The sequence below is a fragment of the Delphinus delphis genome, chromosome 7 (assembly GCF_949987515.2).
Source record: "Delphinus delphis chromosome 7, mDelDel1.2, whole genome shotgun sequence".
NCBI classification, from domain to species: domain Eukaryota; kingdom Metazoa; phylum Chordata; class Mammalia; order Artiodactyla; family Delphinidae; genus Delphinus; species Delphinus delphis.
Window position 1 is genome coordinate 2869758 of NC_082689.1, and position 21093 is coordinate 2890850.

Consider the following 21093-nt stretch of genomic DNA (forward strand, 5'->3'; position numbering starts at 1 on the left):
TGGAGGGACAATTCCCAGTCAGAAGCTCCACGTACAAGCATGCCAGGAGCTCCTTTGCTGGCCGGCAAAGGGTGTCTCAGAGGAGAGTTCATCTCTGGAGTGACACAGATGTGGCCTGAAATCTTGGGGACCTGAACAACGAGGGGGAGAGAAGAGAATATTGAGGGAAAGGTAGGGGACAAAAGAGTTAAACAAAAACAAGGCAAAGGACTTCCCTGGTGGCGCAGTGGCTAAGAATCCACCTGCCAAGGCAGGGGACATGGGTTCGAGCCCTGGTCCGGGCAGATCCCACATGCCGCAGAGCAACCAAGCCCATGTGCCTCAACTACTGAGCCCTCGTGCCACAACTACTGAAGCCCGTGCGCCTAGATCCCGTGCTCCGCAACAAGAGAAGCCACCGCAATGAGAAGCCCGCAAATCCGCAACGAAAAGTAGCCCCGCCCCGCTGCAACTAAAGAAAGCCCCGGCTCGGCAGCTAAGACCCAGCTCAGCCAAAAATAAAATTAATTAATTAATTATTTTTAAAAAGGCAAAAACATTTGGATAGGATGAGGTGAAGCTTGTCCTTGGAAAAAAGAGTGAGTTCCAAACAGATTTGGAGAAGAGCACTCTTAAACCTAGAGCCCAGGGTGGCGAGAACTTACTCCCTCAGAATAAAAAAGCCTCCACGATCCCGGGCAGGGACGCCATCAGATGTTTCCCGAAAGCGGCAGTTGGATGAGGAGTTCCGAGTGTTAGAAGAACGCTGGAGTCCCGAGGGTGAGGACAGAGAGGAGGACAGGAGAGGAAGTCGGGGACGGGTGGCAGGCATGGATGCGCAGTGTCCTTGCGTCAGGGCCGGCGGAAGGGGAGAGCCAGGGACAGATTCTGCACAAGGCGGCTTCCAGGATGCAAATCCGCCCGTACCCAGCGCTGACCGACGCTGTCGTTTTGGGGCCTGACGTCTTCACCCAGATGACACCCAGGGCCTCGTCCAGTCTTCATGGACGGAGGAGCACGAGCAGGCAACCCGTGTTCCAACCCGGAGCCTGAGGGAGTCAGAGGAGGAAGGGGCTGAAAAGTGACCTGGAGGTGCGCTAAAGCCTCGTGGGTCCAGCTGTAAGCAGGTGGCGGGCAGGGGCAGGGTGAGCCCCCCGCCCGCCCCCAGGGCTCCCCCGCACTGCCCTGAACCGCTCCAGGAAGAGCCTCTTACCACATCTCTGCCTTAGCTCCCCAAAATCCCACTCTTGAGAGATGCCTGGTCTTTTTTTTTTTTTGAAGTAGAGTTGATTTACAATGTCGTGTTAGTTTCAGGCATACAGCAAAGTGATATATATATATATATAATATATATATTTATATATATGTGCATAACTGAATATATATATATATTCTTTTTCAGTTTTCTTTTCCATTAAAGGTTATTACAAGATATTGAATGTAGTTCGCTGTGCTACACAGTAGGTCCTTGTTGGTTATCTATTTTATATATAGTAGTATGTATCTGTTAATCCCAAACTCCTAATTTATCCCTTCCCCCTTTCCCCTTTGGTAACCATAAGTTTGTTTTCTCTGTCTATCTCTGTTTTATTAATAAGTTCATTTGTATCATTTTTTTAGATTCCATATGTGAGTGACATCATAGGATATTTGTCTTTCTCTGTCTGACATACTTCACTTAGTATGATAATCTCTAGGTCCATCCATGTTGTTACAAATGGCATTATTTCATTCTTTTTGTGGCTGAGTAATATTCCATTGTACATATGTACCACATCTTCTGTATCCATTCGTCTGTTGATGGACACTTAGGTTGCGTCCATGTCTTGGCTATTATAAATTGTGCTGGATGCGTGGTCTTTAAGCAAACATGCTTAGAAGGTTTGGTTTTGTTTTGTTTTGTTTAAAAGCTAGCTGAGAAAGCACAGGAATTAGCATCCCCTGTTTGTTTGTACAAGCAAAACCGAGCTTGGAAAACAAGTGAGGAAGCCACTTCCACTCCACCCACCCGACAGAAGTGTATTCCTTTCACGTTTCCCCTCCCCACACTCCCCATTGGCACGTACGCTTCATATGGTTGTACATGTAAGATACGTACACCCAAAAGCACAAATTTTGCTTTGTCTTTCCACAATGTTGCCACATCTACATTCTTTGGTTTCACAGATACAGCCAAGCTCATCATTTTATTTATTTTATTATTTTACCTTTCTGTAGCATTTGTGTCTTGGCATCTTAAAAGCCCCCCAATATTGGGTGTTTTCTGTCCCACCTGAAAGCCCACTGCTCTTACTTCCATTGTTTGTTTGCTGCACTCATGGCTGTGCCTGATCTATGTCTGTCACATTATTTTCTGTGGTTTGTTTATTGTTCTATCATCTGACTTTGGCTCTGTAGAATATTTTATTTGTTTATCATTTCTGCAAAGGTGTGGACAATAAATATATGCTTGGTAAATCTCTAGCAGTGGTTGTTCAAAACAGCATGAAACTCATATTTATGTAATTATTGAAGACAAAAACTGGGAAATGAAGAGAAGTCAAACAAAAGTAGTAACTTCACAATATGAAGAATTCAGTGTCTTTGCTTTTCACTGCTCTGGTCCCAATTCTTCATCTCTATTGGGGTTACAAAGCCAGCCATTTTAAACTCATACTAAGCACCCTATTCAAAATTAATTTTTTAGCTCAACATATGCAAATCAATGTGATACACCACATCAACAAAAGAAAAGATAAACACCACATGATCATCTCAATAGATGGAGAAAAAGCAGATAAAATTCACCATCCATTCATGGTAAAAACTCAAAATTAATTTTTGATTTATATTTAGTAGTTTATAACATTTAAAACTATATTTTTCTAATTATAAAAATTCTTATATAAATGTAGATTATCTAGAATTTATACAAATATATAGAACATGTAACGAATGCTTATTATAGAATATATGACAGACACTGAAAAGTATGGTATAAAAAAGAAAACTAATGCCACCCATATTCCACAACTCAGGGAAAAATCACTGTAAGAGTTTTTGTTTTTTTGCGGTACGCAGGCCTCTCACTGCTGTGGCCTCTCCCGCTGCGGAGCACAGGCTCCGGACGCACAGGCTCAGCGGCCATGGCTCACGGGCCCAGCCGCTCCGCGGCATGTGGGATCTTCCCGGACCGGGGCACGAACCCGCGTCCCCTGCATCGGCAGGCGGACTCTCAACCACTGCGCCACTAGGGAAGCCCTCTGTAAGAGTTTTGACGTTCCTTTTTGGTTTGCTTCTATGTACACATTCACACAAACACACTCCCCTAAAAACATAGGCTGTTAACTGTGCACCTCATCTGGAAGGGAAGTCCATGCTCTTTCAATAAAGTGCAAGTCGGGCTCTCTCAGGCCAACATTCGACATCAAGGGCGGGGGGTTTGGGCAAAGCTCATCCCCTGCTGGCCATGCTCCCCCCCCCGCCACTGAGGAACAATCTGTCAGGGACACTGAGACTTTCTGGTGACCTCCTCCTGACCTTTGACCCTGAGGGCTGGCTCAGATGTGAGAGGCAGGGGCGGGAGGAAGCATCCCAGAGGGCAGGGCTCATTCCCAGGGGATGAGACGGGGTGCCTGGCAGCCACTTCTCCTTCACTGGAGCCCTAATGACTTACACCGACACCTGGGCCCTCATTCAGGACAGAACCTTGAGCCGCCTCCTCTGTGCCGACAGGAGATCGTACAGCCGTGATGAGCAGGAGCGCTGTGGCTGTGGACTGGCCTGTCCTTGTCCCGAACAGCTTCTCAGGAGCCATGATTCCAAGCCCAGCGCGAACTGACTTCAGCAGAATCCTTCTACAAGAGGCCAGAGGCCTCAAGAACCCTGAGAAATGTTTGTACAATGAACACTTTATTCGGATTATTCGGTAACACTTGCCTCTTTTTAAATCTCCTAAACAAAGAGTCGTGAAAAAGAGTCTTCTAGGTGTTGAACTTCGGAAGACCCATTTCTCCTTGCAACTGAGTGAATTCACTCTATTTTCTAAAGAAACGCTTCTGTCAGCCGTACTGGACTGAGTCCGGTGCGGATCTTCTCTCTTCACGGTGTGGCCTTGGTGGGCATTGCCGCTTTCCTAAGAGAGTCACATTGGTAGCTGGAAATTGGCCACAGTGGGGACATTTACACCATGACAAACATTTTTTCCCTCCAGAGACCCAGCTGTTAAACTTCTACCAGCACACCACTGGACTCACCCCCAAGAAATGATTAGAACAAGTTCCCGGTGTTCTTGCCAAAACGTTAAGTTCTAAATCACAGAAGAGTGCCCCACGCCAGTGAATCCTTCTCTAGCCACCGACCTAGCCTTGTAGTCCCCCCGCCCCCACTGCAGCATTCTGAAGACACACCATCACACGTGTACTTCAGGTCCTGTGGGTACAGGTCAGCCAGGCTTGCAATTCCTTTGGCGTGTGGGCTGTTTCTTACCAGGGCAGGGCTTATCTTCCCTGCTCTAGCTATGCTGAAACCCGATCCCCCTCATAGGCCTGGAATCAAAGAGGCGTGCTGAGAGTAGGTCTTGAGGAGAACAGGCATCATTTTGCAGGGCACCTGCTCCAGGTGAGGCAACCAGCAAGGACACTCAGTTCTCTGGAAGGGGGAAGTGATCGTTTCTGCCGACGAGGAGACTCCTGGGAACTTGGGGCTTTGAAAATTTCAGTTCATCCATGGCCCAGGATCATTCCCTATCTGACTCCTGACCTTGACATAAGGGACCTGTCAAGCCTGTGACTTGGTCTCCTTTGTAGCTCTGGGAACCTCACAATCAGAGTCTAGGCCTGATTTCCACCAGTCTACCCAGTGGCCGTGGGAGATGTGAATCTGCTGGGCTGCAAAGGGGCCCTCAGGCTTACAGACTTGGTCAAGTTGGCAGTGAGCTGTCCTAAGCCTACCATTTTCTTTTGCCAAGGTCTCCAGCCCCAACGTTAGGAGCCACCCTTCTCCATGATCAATATCATTACCATTGTCCCCTCTGATGAAGTATCGCCTCTGCTTGACTTCCCAGTACCTTGCTCTCTACCTGTGCCCCATCATAACCGACCACCTGTGAAAACCTAAGGAATTGCAATGCTACTGCGTGGTAAGTTATTACCAGCGGTCAGCAAACTTCTTCTGTAAATGGCCAGACAATAAATAATCCAGGCTTTGTGGGCCTAGTGTGATCTCTGTAGCATATTCTTTGACTTTTTTTTTATTATTATTTTTATTTCTTATTTTTTTTGCGGTACACGGGCCTCTCACTGTTGTGGCCTCTCCCGTTGCAGAGCACAGGCTCTGGACGTGCAGGCTCAGCGGCCATGGCTCACGGGCCCAGCCGCTCCGCGGCATGTGGGATCTTCCCGGACCGGGGCACGAACCCACGTCCCCTGCAACGGCAGGCGGACTCTCAACCACTGCGCCACCAGGGAAGCCCTCTTTGACTTTTTTATTCCTCCTCTTTCCCTTTAAAAAATAAAAACCATTCTTGGGACTTCCCTGGTAGTCCAGGGGTTAAGACTCCGCGCTCCCAATGCAGGGGCCCCAGGTTCGATCGCTGGTCAGAGAACTAGATCCTGCATGCCACAACTAAGACCCGGCGCAGTCAAATAAATAAATACTAAAAAATAAAATAAAATAAAAATTAGAAAGAAAATAAAAACCATTCTTAGCTCAAGGACCATACAAAACAAGCCACGGCCGAACCCTGGTTGTTACAATCCCGCTTCCCCCTAGGAATGGATAAAGCGGTGGCTTTAAGACAAGTGGGCAGTTCACTCCCAGAATGAAACCCTGAGGGTCTGCTTTCTAAAACCATTTTCAGTCTCCAGTGTCTTCGTTTAGATTCCCTGGAAAACAGAGCCCGAGGAAAAGCTTAAGAACCCACACTTTACCAGGAGGCGCCGTCCCAGGGCAGTGAGCGCAAAGGAATATGGAGGAAAATGCGAGATGCAGCATTTCCGTGGCCACCTCTGCTCCCCAATGAACCACGTGAGACACACCAGACAGTCAGCAGGTTCACGTGCTCAGCCCAGGAGTTTCTCTGGAACAGCTGGGATTTTTGCCCCCTGGAGGGCGAAGGGTGAGGCTCTGGTGAGCTGGCCCTCTCCCGCCTCTTACTGGAGAAGTGCAAGGCCGGCTCCACAGTCCCACCAGGACAGCAGTTACCACGGTGACCTTTCCTGGGCTCCACCTGGGACCCCAGGCCTAGGATCCTTCCCCTTTCCAGTGTATATGACACAGAGTCTTCAATCCCCACCCAGGCCCAAGGGAGCAGAGGGCCAGGACCTCGGTCCTCATCTTCTGGTTTGAAGGACTCCGGGTGTAGGGAGGCCCGAGCAGGACAGGTCTGGCTGCGTGGACCCTCCAGCCACAAGCCTTCCCTTCAGGAATGCGTTTCAATGTTGTCAGAAGCGGCATGCCAGCTCTTCGGCTGCACTCCCGAGTCCTTCAGAGGGGTAGGAGCTTTGCAGGGTGGACCCCAGAGGTGAGGGTGGTGGGCTCTTCTCTCCTAGGGAACCCCCGGCCCCAGGCTTCCTCTTGCCCTCCCTTCCTAGTTTTCACATTACCCTCCCTTCACCATCTCCCCACCCCTGTCCACACACTTCCTTACAAACGGTCCCTTCCCTACTCTCACCATGGGCCCCTTAGTCCTCCTTCCTGATCTACCAGCCTTCCACTGCCTCGTCCAGTCCATGGCCCCAAAGACCAGCTGGATGGCATGCCAACCAGTGAGAGACCTTCTGCCCTCTGAAGAAAGGGGCACCTCGGACATGGGGGTCACCTTGGACATGGCGGGCCTTGTTGGTAAACTGTCTTTCTTTGGGCTGTTCCAGGAGAGTGAGGGATATTAGTGGCCCAGAAACTCTAGGAAGGGGGCTCAAGCTTCCAGAGACCAGAAAATCTGACCCAGAAATCAGCCATCAAAGTCACGAGGCAAAAAGCTTTTTTTTTTTAACATCTTTACTGGAGTATAATTGCTTTACAATGGTGTGTTGGTTTCTGCTTTATAACAAAGTGAATCAGTTATACATATACATATGTTCCCATATCCCCTCCCTCTTGCGTCTCCCTCCCTCCCACCCTCCCTATCCCACCCCTCCAGGCGGTCACAAAGCACCAAGCTGATCTCCCTGTGCTATGCGGCTGCTTCCCACCAGCTATCTACCTTACGTTTGGTAGTGTATATATGTCCATGGCGAGGCAAAAATCTGACCAGCAAACTCAACCTCCCCACTGCCACATCCCTCTCCCTTACCAAAGGGCACAGGTCTCACCTCAGCGAAACCCTCAGGTTACCTTTTAATGGCCTCGTGATTAGGAAGTTTGAAGTTTTAATCCCCTCTCAAGTGACACAATAACAAACAGTTTTTTGGCTTCTGCTAAAACCATGCCTTTTATTTGCAAAATTGATAATAAGAGAATTCTGTTGGGTACACATTTAATCATTGGGTTCTGAGAGCAAAAAGAAGAAACTGACAACATGAAAAAGGCAGAGTCTTAGGCACTAATTTTTTTATTCATTAATATTTTTTGTTTTAAGACACAATCATGAAGTAAGCAAGTCTATACACAGTGTTGCATAGTAAAGACAAAGGTATGGTGATTTTAAAAAAAAGTTATGGTGACTTAAATTATTTGCAGATCTAAAACAATAGATTGGATTTATTTGGGGGAGATTTTTAAAATAATAATAATTGCCATGGATTAAAAGTCATTGAACCAATGTATGAGTTTAAAAAAAACTCTCAAAGGGACTTCCCTAGCAGTCCAGTGGTTAGGACTCCCCACTGCCGCTGCCAGCGGCCCGGGTTCGATCCCTGGTCTGGGAACAAAGATCCCACCCGCTGCGCAGAGTGGCCAAAAAAAAAAAGAGAAAAGAAAAATACTCTCAGCAAACTGTACTAATAGAGAATAATATTTACATTAGTACTATAGTAGGTAATATGATTATATTAATAATAATATAATAGAAGGACACTTTCTCTATGTGACAGAGGACATGTGTAAAAAACTAAACACCTAAGGCTCACATCATACTTCGTGGAGAAACACTGAGCACTTTTTCTCCAGTTGGGGACTGGGCACGATGTCCACCGTCACCGCTTCTATTCTACGTTGTACTGGAGGTCCTAGCCTGTGCCATCAGGACTGTGATGCTGGGGATGTCGCTTGCAAAGGGGCCATGGGGACGCGGGGCCAACACTCCTGGCCAGGTAGTGCTGTGCAGACTCGCTCAGTCATTTTCAAAGTCTCTTATCCGGGGTGAGGTGAAGAAAGATGTTGGCTGCACACTCACTGCCGATGGCTCAGTCTACAACTTCCCGGGGGAGTACTATGAACACACACATGCGCACACACGTGTGTCGTGCACACGCAACACAGACACACGGCTCCCCAAAACAAAGAACAGACTTCCCTGCATCTATATTTAGTTTTAAAAAAACAAAACAACAACTTTCTCAGTAGGTGGCTAGAACAATAAAGACACCTTCTTTACACTGGTCCCCAGAGCACCTCACAGCCATAGAGGAGGACCAACCCTCTGGTCACTGCCTGATTCAGGAGACTTCCCAACCATGAGGCGCAGGTAGGCCTTGTCTCACCCATGTCTTCAGACCCTGGACACAGCTGCCCATGCCTTTGGACCCACCTCTGGGAGATGGCTGAGGGTGTGTCCCCGACAGGAGCTGCCTCTGTGCCCAGTGCCCAGCATGAGGGAGGCTGGAGAGGGAGGGTCAGGGTCCGGTGTTCTCATCTCCAACGTCCCTAGAGCCAGAAAGATGCACAGTGTCCCCTCCATCTCCTTAGAGAGGACATGAGAGCCCCCTCCCCGTTCACAGACCTAATTCTCTTCCCGGCCCCTGTCCTTTGCCTCCCCAGCTCACGCCCCAGCTTGCCAACTCACAACCCACGTGATCCAGGAGGAGAGGAAGCAGTGGCCAGCACCGTGCCTGTCACATAGTAGTTGCCCAGTAAACAGCTGGCCGACTGAGTGCAGGAGCAAACGAGAGAGCCAGTGCCCTGGCAAGGGCACAGGGGCCCAGGTGCAGAGGGGCCCTCCAGGCAGGGCCCCACAGGAGTGGGCAGGGCTGACCTGGGCCAGGCCCTCTGGAAGAAGCGGGCTGCTGGGAATAGACTGGGCGTCCGGGGAGAGCAGCTTGGCTGGGAGGTGGGGTGAAGGCTGAGACCAGAGGCCAGCTCCTTCCACAGACAGCACTCCCCAGGCACCTGGGGACCCTGGCTCAACACCCCTGCACCCAGGCTTCCTTCTCGCCAGCATGCCTCCCCCACTGCCCAGAGCTCTGCACTAGAGGTGACGGCTAATCTGAACACATTTCCAGGTCAGCGTAAACTGACCAGGAAAAGATATATCCCCCCCGGCCCCTCCAAGCTGAAAGCACTAATGTGTGTCCCTGAGTGCACACACACACAATCTCTCATACACACACACACACACACACACATGCTCACACACCATCTTGGTTCAGTGAGAATGTCATCATGGACTTGGTCTGGTACTAGGAGTTTGCGCCCTATTGGAGCTGCAGTGGACACTTCCACCCAGGTCTATGCAGTTCTCCCAGGACTTACAACCCATCTTAGATGAAATTGCCTCCAGACCTGCCTCATCACCCCTTCTATGTTGCAAACTCCTTACAAGCAAAGGATCCAATGAGATGCATTTTTCCACACCCCCCAATACTCAGGTGTCAACGAATATTTGTGGAGTGAATGAAAATTTCCAGAAACAAGAATAAAGAAACCAGCTGTGAGACATTGAAAATAGATTCAATTCCAAAGAGTTCTCGAGGTCCATAATGTTTGATAATTTCTAAAATAATGGATTTCACTTTTTACCAGATTTTTGGGTGGAAATACAAATGGCTAAATTTAAGGAGGAAATGTGACATATAGCTGAAGGCTGAATATGGAGCAAAAGACCAAAGAAAAGTGGAGCAGGGGGAGAATCTCTGTGTGATGTGAATGAGCTGTCTGTTTCCTCTCGCTTCCAGAACAATGGAGCTCACCATTGATGTCAATGTATGTGAAGAAACAAAAGGTCTTTGGGGGCTTCCCTGGTGGCGCAGTGGTTGAGAGTCCGCCTGCCGATGCAGGGGACGTGGGTTCATGCCCCGGTTCGAGAAGATCCCACATGCCACGGAGCGGCTGGACCCGTGAGCCATGGCCGCTGAGCCTGCCTGTCCAGAGCCTGTGCTCCACGACGGGAGAGGCCACGGCAGTGAGAGGCCCGCGTACCGCAAAAAAAAAAAAAAAAAAAAAAGGCTTTGGGTGTGGTCAGGGTGCAGCTGAGCCTGGATTTGGTTGGGTTTGTGTATGTGTATTTAGGGAGGGGCACGGGGAGGACGTCAATGTCAGAGAAACAGGAGGGGCCACTCTCACCAAGGAGTGTGCGGCACGCAGCAGGCCTGCTAGGACTTACGTGGGAAGGATTGTCCTGATGAACTTGGCATTGCTCCGCCTTGCATCTGTGTGTGATGAAGCTGCACACACACCTGGCCCAGGAGAGGGAAGGAAGTGACGTGCACATAGGAAATACCGAACGTGCATTTGGCTTTGGGAACAAGCAACTTGGTTTGTTGCAGGCCACCAGATCATAACTCTTCCCTCCCTCCCATCCCTCGTCCCCAGGAAAGCCCAGGAAGAAGACTGGACAAATGGAGGGAGATTCTACAGGTCCCTTCAGCCCTTCAGAGCCCAACCAGCCTCGCCCATCAGACCCTGCAGTTTCAGTGGTTAAGAATCCGCCTGCCAATGCAGGGGACACGGGTTCGAGCCCTGGTCCAGGAAGATCCCACATGCCGCGAGCAACTAAGCCCTTGCGCCACAACTACTGAGCCTGAGCTCTAGAGCCCACATGCCACAACTACTGAGCCCGTGCGCCTAGAGCCTGTACTCTGCAACGAGAAGCCACCGCAGTGAGAAGCCTGCGCAGAGCAACCAAGAGGGGCCCCCCGCTCGCTGCAACTAGAGAAAGCCCACGCGCAGCAACGAAGACCCAACGCAGCCAAAAATAAATAAATTAATTAAAAAAAAAAGAAAACCCTCCTTTTCCAAAGGCCTTTCCCACTCTTCAAGCGCTGCCTCCTCCATGGAGCCTCGGGCATGACTCTAGCCCCGGTTAATTTATGATCCATACCGCCCAATTTAGTATTTGATTAAGTTCCCTTTTCATGAGACGTCCTTTCTCCCTAATGACGTGGTTGGGGGCAGAGACAACATCATTTATTTCTTTTGTACATCCTTCCAGTAACAAGGACCCTATTTGCTGAACCAAACCTTGCGACACATGATCTGAAAAATAAGAAAGGCCACCTGGAGGCTAACTGTCCTGGCAGATCTGGGACAAGTGTCAATCTCAGTGGCCTGGGTGGGCGTGCACCGGGAGCTCCTGCAGGGCCGCCCCGTCTCCGGGGCAGCTACAGCGCCTAGCGATGAATGAGAGTGAGTAAATGAATGAATGTGAATGAGTGAATGAAAGATATCTTCGGGGGGCGCGCCTCTGGCCGGTTGCTCAAGGTGACAGTCTCTGGGGGCCTGGGCTTCAGCGGGGGTTCGGCTGCCCGGCGGGCCGGCGCGGGTGCACAGGAGCCCCAGTCCCGCGCCCAACTCCCCCCGCCCCGCGGTGGTACGCGCCACTCCGCACTCCGTGAGCCGGCGGACCTGAGCTGTCTTGAATGGAAGGCACCAAGGCCGGAAGTGGAAGGGCCCACTCGGGAGGACAAGGAGGGGGGCACGAGCGCGCCGCGTCTTCATTGAGGAACCGAATCTGTGAACATGGAATTCCATGTGCGTCTTATGTAAAGAGAGCGACGGGTGCAGCATCCAATGGACGCGCGGCGTTTGCAGGCCCGGCCCCCCTGGTATGCAGATGAGGCGGCACCCCGGCCAATGGCGGGCGCCGGGGGCGGGCGCGGCGAGCGGTCACGTTTTCCACTATGTGACAGCGGCTAGTCCCCGGCGGCGACGGAGGCGGGCGGCCCTGCGGAATCAGTTCAGCTTTTGGCGGCTGCGGCGGCGGGGTCGGAGGGCGACTAGCAGACGGGCTGGCGGACAGGCGAGGGCGCGGCTCCGGTGAGTGCGCGGCGCGGCGGGAAGGGCGAGCCAGCCTGGGCGCCGACTGCCGTCCGGCCGCTGGTTACGTAACCGCCTCCAGGCCGGCCCCGGCCCCGGCCTCGGGCTGGCGGTCTGGGGTCTCGGCGGGCGGGCTGCGGGAGGCGGCAGAGGATCCTCTAGCCCACGGATGCACGATCCGAGGGTTTCCTGGGCGCTTTTACTCCTCGTCTTGAAACCAGCCTCCTCATCTCTTGAAACCGGCCTGGGGTGGGGACTGTTATTCCCATTTTGCAGATCAAGAAACTGAGGTCCAGAGTGGTTAAGCCCATGTCTGAGGTCACAGAGCTACTGAGTGGCTATATGTCGGACTGTCCTTCTCTAGACGATTTTCTTTTATGAACCCTCCTCTTCTCCCTCCCTGACCCCCTCCCTCCCCCCGCACCCCCGTGGGAGAAGGCTGAGAAAGGCCAAGGCAACTGAGGGTCAGTGCGACAGTCCCTGGGAACATGGAGGGACCCTTGGGGAGCCAGCTTCCTGCTCTGAGGCCACAGAGTCAAGTCTCTGGCTGGGGAAAGGCTACTGCTGGGCACTAGTCTAGGAGCCCTACCTGGACAGCCCATGGGTCCCCTGGAGTGGGTGAGTAGAGAGACAAGACAATTCCTGGGCCGAGCCAGGCCTGAGCACCTTTGTTCATCCCCTTTGCCCACCCTGGACCGCTCTGTATTTATTCTCTCTCCCCAGGTTGGGTGGAAGAAGGGGGAGGGTTGTACTTTGTGATGTAGCAATCCCATTAACCTTCTGGGGGGTACTTTGGCTGCCAAGTCCTGGACAGGAGCCAGGGGGTGGGTAGTGGCCTGCTTATCCCTCCAGGAAGGCCAGGATAAGGGATGACAACTCGGTTACCAGGGTTTCTGATATACAGAAGAAACCAGTTTGGAAAACTGATTCATTCTCACAGAAAAAAAGAGCCAGAAGGTACCCTGGAAATCACCCAGGGTAACCCCTTAGCTTGACAGATGAGGAAACTGAGGCCCAGATGCCTGCTGGGCACACATCACGGCAGGGCCAGGCCCAGGCTCAGGGTGCCTGCAGTGTCTTTCCATTGTCCTGAAGGTCTTGATCTGGGTCAGGATGAGCTTCAGAAGTTCTGTTGGGTGCTGCTGAATCTTGAATGAGCTGGAGTTTAGGGAGAGGGGCCTCAGGCCCCCCAAACATTAAGAACCCTAGCACCATGGCAGAAGCCCCTCCATGAATACCTCTCCCCTCCCACGTCCAGTGCAGCAAGGCCACTGGCCTTCTCTCTACCTGCAAAGGGGAGATGCCCATCCCCTGTCCCCAGCCGGGGTTTCTGGTCCTGGGCTGGTTTGGCTGAAGAGGGAACAGGACTCTACCTGAAGGCTTTCACTGGAAATTGAGCTTCTAAATACAAGGCTAATCACTTTTTATAAGGCGTCTGAGTAAAATGAGGAAAGGGACTCCTTTTTCTCAAGTGGAAGCTACGTGATATGCCAACAGGGATGGAACCGTGGGTGTTCGCAGTTATCTTGTCGCTGTCATCTTGGTGTGATTCACTGGTACAGAACCAACACAGCCCTGGCTTTCTGTGGAGGCTGGGGCGCTGGTGAGGAGGCGGGGTGGCCTGTCACCAGCCAAAGGGCTGCTGCTGGCTGACTCAGCTCCACCCTGGGGCTGGTCTGTACAGCGGGGCTCAGGGTAGGCGATCTTTGAGGTCTGTTTCCATCCCTAGCTTTTTGGATTCCTGTTACTCCACAGGTGATTTCCTTAGGCACCTACACAGGAGACACAAGTTTCTGACTCTGGGGCACATAATGTTACCCTGTGAGGCTTAGAAGGAAACAGGAAAAATTCCTCTCATTTGTACTATTTCTCAATCACACTTAACTTTCAGAAAAATGCTGGTGGGCAGGCCTCTGTTTTTAAATGATGATGTAACCTGACGGGGCTTCAGCAAATCACAGGCTCTGGCAGGTCACTCAGTCTCTGGCGGGACCTCTCAGCATGCAGTCCAAAGAGAGAGTGACGCTGAAAACTACCATATTCGGCAAAACTAACTAGAAAGACATAACCTGGCGTCTCAGCAGATGCTCTGCACCCCTGCCCAGTGACAAGTTGGCCCACCTGCCAGCTCACAGAGCACCAGAAAGTCTGGACAGGGCCTCTGATGGGCCTGCCCGGAAGCTCTTCTGTGAAGCCCTCCTTTCTTTTCAGCTCTGTGCTCTTTGCAGGCACCTCGGTAACAAGTTTGTTACTGTATTTCCAAGTCTAGAGCAAATCAGAAGCAGTGAGCGTCCCAGCAGTGCAGGTCAGGGCGAGGCCAAGGCCGCTGTGTTATCAGAGGCGGGCAGTTCTGAAGGTGGTGGGGCTCTCAGCTGAGTGCCGGACCCTCCCCAGGCCCCGAAGGCTTTGAGAATCCTAGCACTCTCCCTGGGGTGACAGAACAATCAGAACAGCTGGGCTATTCCCAGGCCTCCCCACGCTGAAGCCAGGAAGCTGACGCCTTTGCATTATTGTTGTTTTAAATTCTGTGCTTCTCCGTATGTGAGGTTTTAAAGGCAGAGCTGAGAGTGTTTGAAAGGGTCTTAGTGCGGCGGAGACAAGCCTCTCCCCAGCCACCTTCCCTTCCATATTTGGACAGCTGCAGTCATTTTCCTCGGTTACCAGCCGTTTCCATGGAGAGTTGCGGGTGTTTATTCAGCAGGACAAACATTTTCTCCAGATTACAGCAGGCTGGCCTCCGGGAATTGGCTCCTACCAGGAAGTAGCAACCGTGTTATAATATTGGGGGTTGTAAAATACCGAGGTTTGCAGAAACAAAGTACAGGCTGTGACATCCCTGTTACATAAAGTTCGGAAACAGGCAGAATGAACCAGGCTGTGAGAATTCAGGCTCACGGGGCCCTGGGGTGGGAGGGGGAGGGGTGGGGGGACCACCCGGGGCCCCTGGGGGCTGGCAGCATTCTGCCTCCGGGGCTGGGGGCTCAGTTTGTGGACAGGGAGCAAGACCTTACCATCTCAAGTATCTTATCTTCCATTTCAAATCATTGATCGTCTTAAGTGATTGAACCTACACCGCTTTCCGCTTTCCACAGAGAAATGCACGTTCCCCCTTAGACTCAGGGGTACTGAGTGCAGGGAGCCTTTACCAGTCCTGGCGGTGGCAGTGGAAGGTGGCCCTGGGGCCCAGGCTGTGTTTTTGTTCTCCTTTTTTTTTTTTTTTTACTATTTATTATGGAAACTATGAGTACACGTGCAAGTAGAGAGGACAGGGTAATGGACCCATAAGCCAGCTCGGGTCTTGGCCCTTCTCCTTCTGTATCCCTGCCATTTCCTTCCCATCCCAAATACTGTGAAGCCATCCCAGATGAAGATCTCATCGTGGACGGCACTTTCTAAGTGTTCCTCTGTCCAGTCAGGGCAGCCATCACTGCTGCAGGTGTGGTCGGGGGCCCGGAGTCAGGGGTGCGAGCTCAGCTCCTTTCCTCCGGTCTGACCATTTTCCGGGGCAGAACCCATGTGTGGATGACTGAGAAGCAGCCGCGATGGGCCTCTAGCATTAGGCGCTCGAGCTCACGCCCAGTGGCACACCCAGCTTCCCCACAGCCCCTTTGCAGCAGGGCTGTCCTTTCCTTCGCGGGGCCCCTGGGCTCACGAGGACACCCCACTGCCCTGGTGGAAACACAGGTTTCCCAGGGCTTCCTTGGGGCCCTGGCAGTGCTGGCGCGAGCAGATGCTCAGTGGACGTTGGTGGAAGGCAGGAGGCAAAGTCTGCTTTGACGGGCACGTTGGTTTTGCCGACTTGGCAAAATGCGGTTGGTCAGCTAGAGCTGTCAGTGCCGAGTGACGTGTTTTTCTGGAATAATGAAGCTCAGACGGTTTGGTTTGTTGTTTCCCGTTTCTGCCATGCTTGCCCTACCCTCTTAGCAAAAAGATTTACCTTCCACCGCAGGTCATCTTGTGACCCCTGCTCGATGAATCCTACTCAGACAGGCTCCCAGGGGTGGGACTGGTGAAAACCAGGAGGCCCTCTGGGGAGCTGAGCGGCAAGCCTGGGCGAGCGTGGAAGCAAAGCGCGCGATGCACCCACCAAGGGTTGTCCGCATCGCCTGGGGCGGCCAGAAACAGCGCTCGTGACAATGAAATAGCAACTTTTTTTTTTTTTAATTTGCTTTTTGTTACGCTGTCTCTTTTCCTCTAGTGATTGGCAGTGATAGTAAAAGCCAGCCTTTGCTGGACACTTACTGCATTCCAGATACTGCACTGCTGTCCTTTAACCCTCCGAGCAACCAGTAGGAGGCAGGTGCTGCTGCAGCCCCATCTCACAGATCAGGAAGCGAGGCACCAGGACGTGTAGGAACTTGCCCAAGGTAACGGCCAGGAAGTGGAGGAACCCGCCAAAGGCCCTGCTGTCCAGAGTTTGCTCATTAGTCCTCTGCAGCTGCCCTGTCACCTTCATAACTTACCCAGCAGAAGACCGGCGCTGCTGCTTGTCTGGGGAGGGCTGTGGGATGGGACAGGTGGTGTCCAGGGAGTGGAGGGGACAGAGTGAATGTCCTCTGCACCCTGGGTGGCCCAGAGCCCCCTTAGAGGTGTCCTGGCTTCCACCTTGCCTCTACCCTGTGGCCCTGCTAACACATGAGTCATACCTTGTTGCACAGGACTCTACAGCAGTTCCCACCTCACTCAGAAAAAGCCAGGGCCCTGGCTCTGCCCTGCGAGGTGCCACATGACCTGGCTCTGACCTCACATCAGCTCCTACCTTCTGCCTTGCCCTTTCTGCTCCAGACTCGTCCATTGTCCTCAGACCCATCTGCCTCAGGACCTTTTCATGTGCTGTCCTCCTGCCTAGAATACTCTTCTTCCAGCACCCTCCTGGCCCATTCTGTCACTCTCTTCAGTCTGTCTTAGTTTGGGTTCTCTTAAAAGCAGAGTGCGGGCCGAGGCTTAAAGGCTAGTGCTTCCGGCAATCAGAGAAGAAAAAGAAATAAAAGGAGTACAAATTGGAAAAGAAGAAGTAAAACTGTCACTGTTTGCAGATGACATGATACTATACATGGAAAATCCTAAAGATGTCACCAGAAAACTACTAGAGCTAATCAATGAATTTGGTAACGTTGCAGTATACAAAATGAATGCACAGAAACCTCTTGCGTTCCTGCACACTAATGAGGAAAAATCTGAAAGAGAAATTAGGGAAACACTCCCATTTACTATTGCAACAAAAAGGATAAAATACCTAGGAATAAACCTACCTAGGGAGACAAAAGACCTGTATGCAGAAAACTATAAGACTGTGGAAAGAAATTAAGGATGATACTAACAGATGGAGAGATGTACCATGTTCTTGGATTGGAAGAATCAATATTGTGAAAATGACCATACTACCCAAAGCAATCTACAGACTCAATGCAATCCCTATCAAATTACCAATGGCATTTTTTTACAGAACTAGAACAAAAAAATCTTCAAATTTGTATGGAGACACAAAAGACCCCGAATAGCCAAAGCAGTCTTGAGGGAAAAAAACGGAGCTGGAGGAATTAGACTCCCTGACTTCAGACTATACTACAAAGCTACAGTAATCAAGACAATATGGTACTGGCACAAAAACAGAAATATAGGTCAATGGAACAGGATAGAAAGCCCAGAGATAAACCCATGCACCTATGGTCAACTAATCTATGACAGAGGAGGCAAGGATATACAATGGAGAAAAGACAGTCTCTTCAATAAGTGATGCTGGGAAAACTGGACAGCTACATGTAAAAGAATGAAATTAGAACACTCCCTAACACCATACACAAAAATAAACTCAAAATGGATTAGAGACCTAAATGTAAGACCGGACACTGTAAAACTCTTAGAGGAAAACATAGGCAGAACACTCTGACGTAAATCACAGCAAGATCTTTTTCATCCACCTCCTAGAGTAATGGAAATAAAAACAAAAATAAACAAATGGGACCTATTGAAACTTAAAAGCTTTTACAAAGCAAAGGAAACTACAAACAAGATGAAAAGACAACCCTCAGAATGGTAAAAAATATTTGCAAACGAATCAACGGACAAAGGATTAATGTCCAAAATATATAAACAGCTCATGCAACTAAATATTAAAAAAACAACCCAATCCAAAAATGGGCAGAAGACCTAAATAGACATTTCTCCAAAGAAGACCTACAGATGGCCAAGAAGCACATGAAAAGCTGCTCAACATCACTAATTATTAGAGAAATGCAAATCAAAACTGCAATGAGGTATCACCTCACACCAGTTAGAATGGGCATCATCAGAAAATCTACAAACAACAAATGCTGGAGAGGGTGTGGAGAAAAGGGAACCCTCTTGCACTTTTGGTGGGAATGTAAATTGATACAGCCACTATGGAGAACAGTATGGAGGTTCCTTAAAAAACTAAAAATAGAATTACCATATGACCCAGCAATCCCACTACTGGGTATATACCCAGAGAAAACCATAATTCAAAAAGACACATGCACCCCAGTGTTCATTGCAGCACTATTTACAATAGCCAGGTCATGGAAGCAACCTAAATGCCCATGGACAGATGAATGGATAAAAAAGATGTGGTACATATATACAATGGAATATTATTACTCAGCCATAAAAAGGAACGAAATTGGGTCATTTGTAGAGAAGTGGATGAATCTAGAGACTGTCATACAGAGTGAAGTAAGAAAGAGAAAAACAAATATCGCATATTAACTCATATATGTGGAACCTAGAAAAATGGTACAGATGAACCGGTTTGCAGGGCAGAAATTGAGACACAGATGTAGAGAACAAACGTATGGACACCAAGGGGGGAAAGCAGTGGCAGGTGGGGGTGCTGGTGTGATGAATTGGGAGATTGGGATTGACATGTATACTGATGGGTATAAAATGGATGACTAGTAAGAACCTGCTGTATAAAAAAATAAATAAAAGAAAATTCAAAAAAAACCCCAAAACGCTAGTGCTCCCCTGGGAGGTGCAATCCCAGCACAGCTGGAGTGAGGGAGAGGGGAGTGCAGAAGAGAAGGCTGTGACACACGCACACGCACACACACACACAGGCACACATGCGTTGACACCCTGCTTCACAGACACTCAGCTGGCCGCTCAGCCCCTTGGGGCCTCATCCAAAAAACTATCAAAAAAAAAGGAAGGAAGGACACAAGGAAAAGCTCCAGGACAGTCTGTTCGAGGGAGGGGTGGAAAGGGATGGGTGCTGTGGTCCGAGCTCACCCAGGGAGTACAGTCTCCCTGGGTTCCGGCTGCCTCACCGGCCCTTCGGCAGCAGTGGGGGAAGCAGGACGCACCCCGTGGTGTGGCGCTTCATCCAAGGTCACAGGAACCCGGCAGAGCCAGAGTCTCCTGATGACCTCAGGTGTGGAGCCAGGAGGGCCGCGTGGGTGTGTGCCTAGCAGTGGCCGGGGGGTAGTGAGGGGCTGCAGGCCGTGGGGAGAGGGAGGCCAAGAGGCTCTGAATCACCACCACATGGGGGTGCGAGGCCAGACATCACTTACCCATGGGCCTTCCCTGGCCACCCTTCCCAATTCACGCCGCTGCTCCCACACGCCTCCTGGACTCCGGCTCTGCGTCTTTCTCTTAGCACTTACCCTAATCTGCTCTATGCATCGCTCCCCTCTTGATGGTCTGTTTTCCCCACTAGAATGTAAGCTCCGTGAGGGCAGGAAAGATGGCTGTCCCGTTCTCTGCCGGCACGGTGGCCCTCGGTGCTGTGCACAGAGAGCAAGTTGATCAGCAGAAACAGCCCTGGAGCAGCGCAGGCGCACGCCGAGCCCTGCCGAGTGCTGCCTGTCATTCTTACTGTCGCTCCCGCTGTTCTGTGACTTGTCCGTTTATGCCCCAGAGTCTTCCCACATCAGTGTGTCTGGTCTCCGTCTTTCTGATGGAGTACATAGTATTCCACAGTGCAGATGTCCCAGAGTTTATGCCTTCACACCACGTGCCAGGCCCTGGGGTACAGCCGTCAGCAAAAGCGCCCCCGCGTCAGTGTGCAGTTGGGCAGTGTCGGTGCCACGGGAGAGAAAGCCGAGAAGGGGATGCAGGGCTGGCAGGGCCAGGCAGAAGGCAGGGCTGTTTGTGCAGGACGGTCAGGCCATCTGCCGGACAAGTGCTGCGGGCACCAGGGAGCAGCAAATGCAAGGTCCCCGAGGTCGGAGCACAGTGCCTGGGCCAAGGGGGTGGCTGCACGGGAGATCCCAGGAGGCAGCTGGAGGCCTCGCTGAGCTGTTGACCCCTGTGCAGAGCAGGGCTGAGCTCTGTGCCCAGGGGAGAGAGGAGCTCACTTGCCCCGTGTGGACCGCAGTGGGGTCAGGTGAGGCAGGGGGCCCAGTTTGGAAGTTGCCCTGGACAGGATGCGGGTAGACTTCTTGCTGGTGGTTCTTTCCAGGTTTTTCTTCCTCCAAACCCCGTGCTCACATGTCTCTGTGCATGGACGAGCATTCCCACGGAGCAGCTTCCTAGGAGGGGGGAGGGGGAGGGGCTGGGGTGTAAGCATTGCTAGACACGCCCAGAGACCCCCCAGGAAGACTTCGTTAGTCCAACACAGTGCACAGGAGTCCTGCTCCTGGCCAACCCAGGATGCTGTCGGTCCTGTTAGATTTTGGAAACCTCGTGCTTTGCGTTTTCCTCGTGTCTAAAGGTTGGGCATCCTTCCAGGTTTATAGCTCTTACCTGGTGTTTCTCTTTGTGGGAACAGTCTGTCCTTAGTCTTTGGTCTCTCTCTTCCCAGATGTTAGTTCCCAGATGTTAGCACCTTTCATTCTTTCATCGAATTAGCTAGAACTTCCCTGAAATGTTGAAGACCGAGCAGTAGACTTGCTTATTTTGTTCCTGACTTTCACTGCAAAGAGCTGGCGTTTGAGGTTCTCTGTGATTCGGGACCAATAAACAGCTTCCGTCTAAAGCCATAGCAAGATCCTCTGAGACTTCCTGCCTGTGGCCGTGACCGTCTCCTCTCAGAGTGTAGAGACT

At 51.1% G+C, this 21093-nt stretch overlaps 1 protein-coding gene across 1 annotated transcript in view; it reads left to right on the top strand.

Annotated features, from left to right (window-relative positions):
* Nucleotides 1-11986: 11986 nt before the first annotated feature.
* Nucleotides 11987-21093, top strand: part of PER2 (period circadian regulator 2) — a 40619-nt gene continuing 31512 nt past the window's right edge. Inside the window, exon 1 of the mRNA XM_060015830.1 lies at nt 11987-12090. The gene's annotated coding sequence lies outside the window, so the exon portion shown is untranslated. The remainder of the gene's footprint in view (nt 12091-21093) is intronic.